Raw genomic sequence first — 7816 nt, 5'->3', positions numbered from 1 at the left:
GCTTCGGCAAGCTCAACATCTATAGAAAACTACTTCACTATAGATAATTCATAAAAAACAAACAACTTAACCTTTGAAGTTTGGTCCTTCAAATAGAGGACCAAGACAAGAAACAAGCACTCAAATAATCATCATTTCTTGTTACCCTTCTCCTTAAAAATAACATGCACTCTTCAAACTCTTTATCTAATAAGAAGCGAAGGTTAAAGGGCAATGAAGTGGACACAAACAGACTATCCCAAAGTACTACCCTCCAACCATCCAACCTTGAGCCCTTCCCAAATAAAAAGGTAGTATTGTTCACCCACTATGACTAAACTACCTAATCCCTAAGGAGCTAGTCACAAGTCTACTTTCCCTTTTGGAGGCCTATAAAAAGGGTAAAATCCTTAGACGATTATGAAGACTAATTAAACTTAATGTCACACAACTTGCCCACAAATATTTTGGAAAACATTGTAACTTTGATTGAAACCAACTTACATAAGGAGTGATGCTTGAGAAAATAAAATGCCCAAGATATTGTTCAATTAGAAAATTGGGAAAATAATAAAATGAAGTACCTCTTCTAATTTAATGTTCATGTGTTGCTAAGGTTACCATATTCATTTAGAATCATAAATGATAAAGTTAGAGATGACAACTCACAAATGTAGAACCTCTCAAATACATATATGAACACTCCTTTAGAAGCATCAAAGAGAGATAGTTAAAATATGGCAAATCATAACTAGAGTACCTTTGAAATACACACACACTGAGGAAAGGAGGCAAAAAGAAATGGGTTGAAAGTTCTCTTGCTACAAGCAAAACATAGAGCAATGTTGGGCATAGAGCAATCACAGATATGCCTTGCCATCTTCGTGGAATCCCTAAGATTTCAGAATTTAATAACATTCCCCATGTTTCCTTCAGCTTAGGACACTACTTTTAACTGTACATGACTGTCATTTTCTGAATTACGGTAAGCATATCTTGTTTTGCTTTGTTTTTTTTTCCTTTCACCTGGGCACAACAGGACATGAAATGACACTGTTTCTTGTGTGACTTGTTGGGTTCCAAGGGAAGGCAATTTTGTCATTGCCATGTAGTAAGTGTGGCTTTCCATGGTATTCAGAAGCTGTTGATATAGGTGCACAGTGCATCAAATAGTGCATAGAGCAGCCAATATAGGGTTACTGACATCAAGAGAACATTATGTATATTCTGCCATGGAGAATCAGGGTACAGAGGGATTACAAACTGTTCGTAGAAGTATACTCCTTGGAGATATATCAGAAAGAAGGGAAATGAAATGCATTTGATGCAATTTTTAGTTAAATAACACATTTCAACATGGACATAAAGAACATGAATAAAAGAATAAATGAACGTTTGCACAGATCATAATAATTGCACCATCATAAAAAAAAATTGCTTATCTCTACAGTAATGACAAGAGAAAACCAGATAAATTGAATAGCCTGATGCTATACTCTACAAGCTTTTAATATAAACAAGTAAACTACTCTCTCATTTTAAAATTCATCCCACTGAAAGGGATACTATGCAAAACTCTACTTACATCAGCTAACTGCTCCTATAGGTGTTTAACCATATTCCTTTCCTTCTACGAATACTCTTATTCCCCTTTTTGTCAGCATAGTCAATAAGAAAAACTCATGGCCTCTGACTGAAATATACTTCTTGACCCACATGGCAATGTCCTCAGCACAGGCTTGGGCTAATGGTGTCTTGAGGAGCACATCAAGGGTAGCAAACTCATGCACAACATCCTTGTAATCAAGAAGGACCGCATCCACATTAACTTTCCGGAGCTCCTTTGAATAAGCAATGGCTCGGTCTCGCATCTAGTCATGCTCTACCACAACTGTCAGTGTTGGAGGCATGCACTTCAAGGGTGGTCCCCTCCCAAGAATTAGAGGGTTGGTAGTTGGGTGGTTTAGGTTCACTTCTTCCTCAGGTAGGAAGAGTTTCCATGCAAGCAAGCACATAGCTTTGTCATAGAAGTAAGAGTTAGCTAGTTTAATCTCTGATTTTGTGGGGACACTTCCAATGAAACAAGGGTACATCAGAATTTGGGCCACCACCTTAACAGGGTCTAAAAGCTTGCCTGCCTCTACAAACCTCCGAGCCACATAGTCTGCAATATTTTCACCATAGCTCACCCCAAGGAGAACACACCTGTTTCAATACCAGGACCGGGTTATTGATCTTCAAGATGCATTGTTACACGTAAAACAAAATAACAAAGTACAATGAGTATAAAGATAGCTTACAGAACAAAGCATAATGAGTACAAAGATAGCTTATGGAATACAGAGAATGGTTGACCCCACTAACTTACAATCATTTGTTTGGCATGACTATATTGACAAATTCCAAAGAAATTATAACGATAGCTTATGGAGTACAGAGAATTGTTGACCCCACTGATTCACAATCATTTGTTTGGCATGACCAAATTGAAAAATACCAAAGAAATTTCTAGTTAATGAATTCATAGAACCTACAGGCATTTACTTGGTTACCAGCATATCCTAAATTGGGCTTCAGAAGTTAATGAATTTATAGTAATTCAATGAGCCATTTATACATTAGTAATGCACAACACGAAAAGTGAGGACTAATCACATCATCAATATGAAATTGATTTTTTTTGTTAGTTTTAATAAATATGGGAATAGGCACTCACAGTCAGCAAGGAAGTCAGCACCACTTTTCCTTCTCTGTTTTTTCTGGATTTAATGACATCGACAATTTCGTAGTAGAGCCATGCAAAACCAGAGTAGGTTTCTTTTTTTTGGGAGGACCAGGAAAGTCAGCAACTGTTGATGTTAGTTTATGGATGGTGAAGTGAGGTAATGCCATCAGCACTTGTCACCTCAAGGGATACTCATCATCACAACCATCTTCCTCAGGCTTCTCACTGTTAAATTTGCCCCAATTGGAGGTTCAACAATTCATTTCAGCATCTGCCATTTTTAGAGTTTGGTGTGATTCTAAGCAAACATGAGAGTTAGACCAATTTACATCCTTGATTTCTTCCATAACAAACCATAGAGGTGAATCTCAATTGATTTCTTCATTCTATGGCTTCTGATTGCAAGAATTTTGAAGATTCAATTGTTCTTTGGGTTCACTTACCACATTTTAATGATGCAAAAGACAACATTTTTTTCTAATATATCTTGATTGCTTTTGTTGATAACATCATCAAACTAATCATTCTTCATGTTCATTATTTTAAAGAATAGATGTGGATTGAATTTTAATCTTCTTAGCATCTTTCCTCTTTTAGTTTACTTGTAATTATCTTTCCTCTTATGTAGTCTTCTGAAGCAAAATACCTAATGAATTTCTCAAAATTCAGATTCTGCCATCTCATAAATAAAAGAAGTCATGCCTCTCAATAAGATGTGATGACAGGATGAAATCCATCCTACCAATCTAAAAAATTGTTTCCTTAAGGTTTGAATAACAGAAATAATGAGATAGATTTCCACATTAAGAACAGTTGCTATTAAATAAAGTAGGGAAAAACAGTCACAAGAACTCTTAAAATTAATAGAAAATAATTCTTACATTCATTACATAATTCTAACAGTCACAAGAACTCTTTCGGACATTTTCTTCCAACTTAACTATGCCTATCAAATTTAAAAGAGTGAGATCCTTTTGGTTTAGGCTTAGCACCAAATAGTTTGACACATGAGGCACATTAATAACATGATAGGTTCGCAAGATACAATACATATATCAAAGCTGGTGATGAGTACTTGTCTAGTTTGGTAAATATTAGAGAATAAAAAAATTCGGTAATTTATATTTATTGAATATACTAACACTATTTATCAATGATATTTAACTTAAAAGTGGTTTAGTTCTTAACTTAAAAGTAGTTTAATATAAATACTTTAGAGGTTTGATGTAGACTCCTTGACGTCTACAACCTTTACATGTAACATGGAAGAGCAAAGAAATACCAAGGCAACTAGTAAGGACTATTACAGGTTCATATTATGTTTAAGATTACAAGCAATGTAGACTTCTTTGAATGTTAGGAGCCTCATATTTACAAGGAAACATCATCAGAAATAGGTTCAATGTCGTAAATTTTACATGGCTTTTCAATTAAAAGGAGGTGTCCCAATTTTATAAAGCAGGGTTCAATGGTTCAAAATGTTCACATTAGCCATAAAAAATTCTAAAGATTATGGTTTTTATTTCATATAGTCTGTAGAAAAGTTTTTATGAATAAAGAGAAAAGCATTTGATGATACAAGAAATCTAAGTAAAACAAATTACATATTGCATATCTAATGGAAAAATCAATATTGTTAGACTGTCCCTTAAATTCCTAGTTTGTTTCAGTTTCTATTTGTTAAGGATTATAGTTTTAGAGTTATTTTATAGAAGGTGAAATTGTCTTAAGGTTTTCTTATAAGAAGGTAAGTCTTTATATTGATAGGATTTCTAATTGGATGAGACACTAAGTTTAGGATTTCTAGATATATTCTAGGTTTTTAAGAGAAAACTCATGACATGACAAATATGTAAGAAGGAAAACAAATATAGAGCATGAAAACATGAGCTTCATTCATGCCTAATTAGGCATGGCTCATAGGAGTGAGGAAATATGTATATAAATCTTATTTAGCCTTCAGCACAAACACATGTTGCTTCTCACTACACCAGATTGCAACTTACAAAACTGAGGATGTACCGGTCGACCGGTAGAGTAATTATCTCTACCGGTAGACACTGCCAATGTGATTATGTAGCACACAAATGTTGTGCCAATCAAGAGTAACTATGCATCATCACCAATGAAGCCCTTAACTTGCAATCAAACAAAACCAATATAATTCCCAGAAGATAGATTATCCTTATCAATCTAAGTAACCAAAGCTAAAGTAACCAAAGTCATCCACACTCCTTTATATAAGACAATGCAACTCATTAAATCTTTTTTAAGTTTCTAAAGCTAAAGTTTGTAAATTATTTATTCTATTCATAACACAAAACCAATCACTCAATTTACACCATAATTCCTCTCTTTTATATGTCCCCATTTTGGTAAACAACTTCAAATAATGTATTAACATTGTGAAAATTAATTAACTGCACAATTACAAAAATGTAACTTAAGCAGTAAATGAGGATCACCTCTCTAGGGTATTGTCTATGTTGTGCCTTTGTTCGAGTGATAGTTAGAAAATAGTGTTAAAGCTTAGGAATAGCCTACTGTTTACTCTATGCTAATACATACATACACGGATCATAGAGAAGACAAGGAGTGTAGAAAATCAATGATGATGTGGTCATCAATAGTGTGAGAAGGATTACCTGAATTGAAAAGAAAGCAAAATTCCTTTATGCATGAGTCATCTCAGAGTACAAATTTCTGGGGCATGTCAAATTTTAGGCAAATTCAAGACTGGTTTCCTTTGGGCTTTAGGCCAATGAATAATCTCAAGTTTCAAATTTGTAAGAAAATAGTCACTAAATCAACCCTAACCTTTTCCAAAACTCTCAGGATGAAAAACTTACACTAACATGAGTGGCTTAGTCCTCAATTACCAATTAAGAACTTGTCTAATTGTACATGGATTGGACGAAGCAAAATTTGCGTACTAAGTGATCTAAGCATTTTTCCAAATGGACTGGAAAAAAAATGATAAAAATTGAAGTTATTAAAAACAGTAAGAAACATTGATTTGCAAACATGAAATATATTGTACATGGCATGCTTGAATTAAAGAACATAAATCCTTTATGAATCAGCCATCCATGTCAATTTCGAGAACATTGAAGTGCTGAGGGGGATGTTATCATTTGAGAACAGGGAAGAGAGTCTTTCCCTCAGCAAGTGAGCTAAGTCTTTCCTATTGCACCAGCTCTTAATAGCCTGTCAAGATATATTATAGGAGGCATAGGCAATATTGAGCCTATCTTCACGATCACCTCTTTTGCATTATCTTGAAAACAAAATATTTAGTTCATCAAAGATTCCAAACGTATAGAAAGCAAACATGAGATAAGAAAATCATTGCAACAAACATGTTTCGTTTCATGTCTCAAACTATTAAGATTTAGTACTTTCAGGAAAGAGAAAAATTATCCAACAAATTGCCTTCCAATGAAAGTAAAGATGATCTTGGTTGCATTATTGCTTTACTCCATAGTAGTTTAATTCAAAATGTTAAGAAACCTGAAATAAAGGGTGACCACATTGCCATTTGATTCAATAAGATGCACTCTTTGTGCAAATTGTTGGTGTTCTACTACATATGAAAATTACATAAATCAAAACTCCAAACAGAATGTGAAAGTCTTTAACTAATTAAATGGAAAGTAATAAATTAACAATCAATGGTTTTAACATGTAAAAAACAGATGGAAGGGCAGCAACATAGATTTTTTCCCCCTTTATACATGCTGATGCATATGAGAATTAGGAAAACAAAATTTTAAACAAAGTATTTAAACTCTTAGAAGATTGATTATAAGATTATAAAAATTGAATCCTTCAAAAGCAGGAGAAATGTTTGATTACAAACCTGAAACATATTGTAGATGACATGCTTGAATTGAAGAGAGAAAAATCAATTCAAGAATCAACCATCATTTCTAGTCAACAACAACTGTGGGAACTTGAGAAATTTCCGGGGGTTAAGTCTTTTAGTTTTCCTTTCGACGTGTTTCTAAGCATAGACACTAGGCTCATGGCACATCTCTTTTCGAATTGCTTTCATATCAGGCCAATCAACAACTGAAGGCCAAACCATAGAGATAGCTTTTGAGGCTTCAAGGGTAGTGATTAGGAATCACTTGAGACAAACACATTAGGACACAACATCTTTGAATTTTCAAGAGCTTGAGACAGACACAACACCTTTCTTCCTCTTGCTGTTTCCATGGATTGAATGGAGTAACGATACAAAATCACTTACAAATATGATAATTTTAGTCTCTCAACATGTGGCAATGATTCATCAGTTATAACGCTTATAGAAATAATGAGATTGACAGGAACAATAAGGCAAGGATGAAAATTTATGTTTTTTTCGTCAAAATTTCTGCGAAATTTTGTGTTTCGGTCAGCGGCGAAACGAAATAGGAGGGTGAAATGTTGACGACAGAAATATCCAAAAATTTCGCCAAAAATCGCATCCAGTTGGAAAATTTCTAAGAAAGATCATTTTGTTTCGGTTTATTTCGGCGATTTTTCTTTAATTTTGTGAAAAAAAATTTGTACCTGTAATCATCAAAACGTTGATGCTGAACAGAGGCGTTAATGGCGGTAGACGGTGGTGTTAGGGCTTGAAGATGGGTTGATTTCATGGCAGAGAGAGAGAGAGTTGAGGCGATGGGTCCGGCGAGCAGGGCGATGGGTCTGGCGAGCAGCGACGATGGGTTGGGCGAGCAACGACGATGGGTCTGGCGAGCAGCAGTGATGGGTCCGACGAGCAGTGACAATGTGTCCGGCGAGCGCAGTGATGATGATGGAGGCTTGGAGCCGTTTTGGCAAGGTGGAGACAAAAGTGGCAGCACGTGTAATTTTGTGAGAGGTGTCTGGCACCTGTTGCTCATCTAACGGCTCTCAGTTTCTCCGTGTTGATCTGATGGTCCAGATTTGGTTTGAGCTCCAACGGTTAATTTTATGTACATCTAATGGTCTAAATTGAAGATGGATGTGATCTAACGGCCAGAATTGAAGCCCAACGGCTATGTGATGATCCAATGGTTAGATTTCACCCAGATTTCGATCCAATGACCAATTTTGTTTTCCAACGGTAAAATAAGATTCCAA

The 7816-nt window shown here is 35.1% G+C and overlaps 1 pseudogene; it reads right to left on the bottom strand.

Moving 5' to 3' along the window:
* Positions 1–1589: 1589 nt before the first annotated feature.
* On the bottom strand, positions 1590–7596 carry LOC100253063 (probable carboxylesterase 11; annotated as a pseudogene).
* Positions 7597–7816: the final 220 nt, after the last annotated feature.

Source organism: Vitis vinifera, chromosome 8, assembly GCF_030704535.1.
Source record: "Vitis vinifera cultivar Pinot Noir 40024 chromosome 8, ASM3070453v1".
NCBI lineage: Eukaryota > Viridiplantae > Streptophyta > Magnoliopsida > Vitales > Vitaceae > Vitis > Vitis vinifera.
The sequence above is the reverse complement of the archived record's forward strand: the minus strand, read 5'-3'. Positions and strand labels throughout refer to the sequence as shown.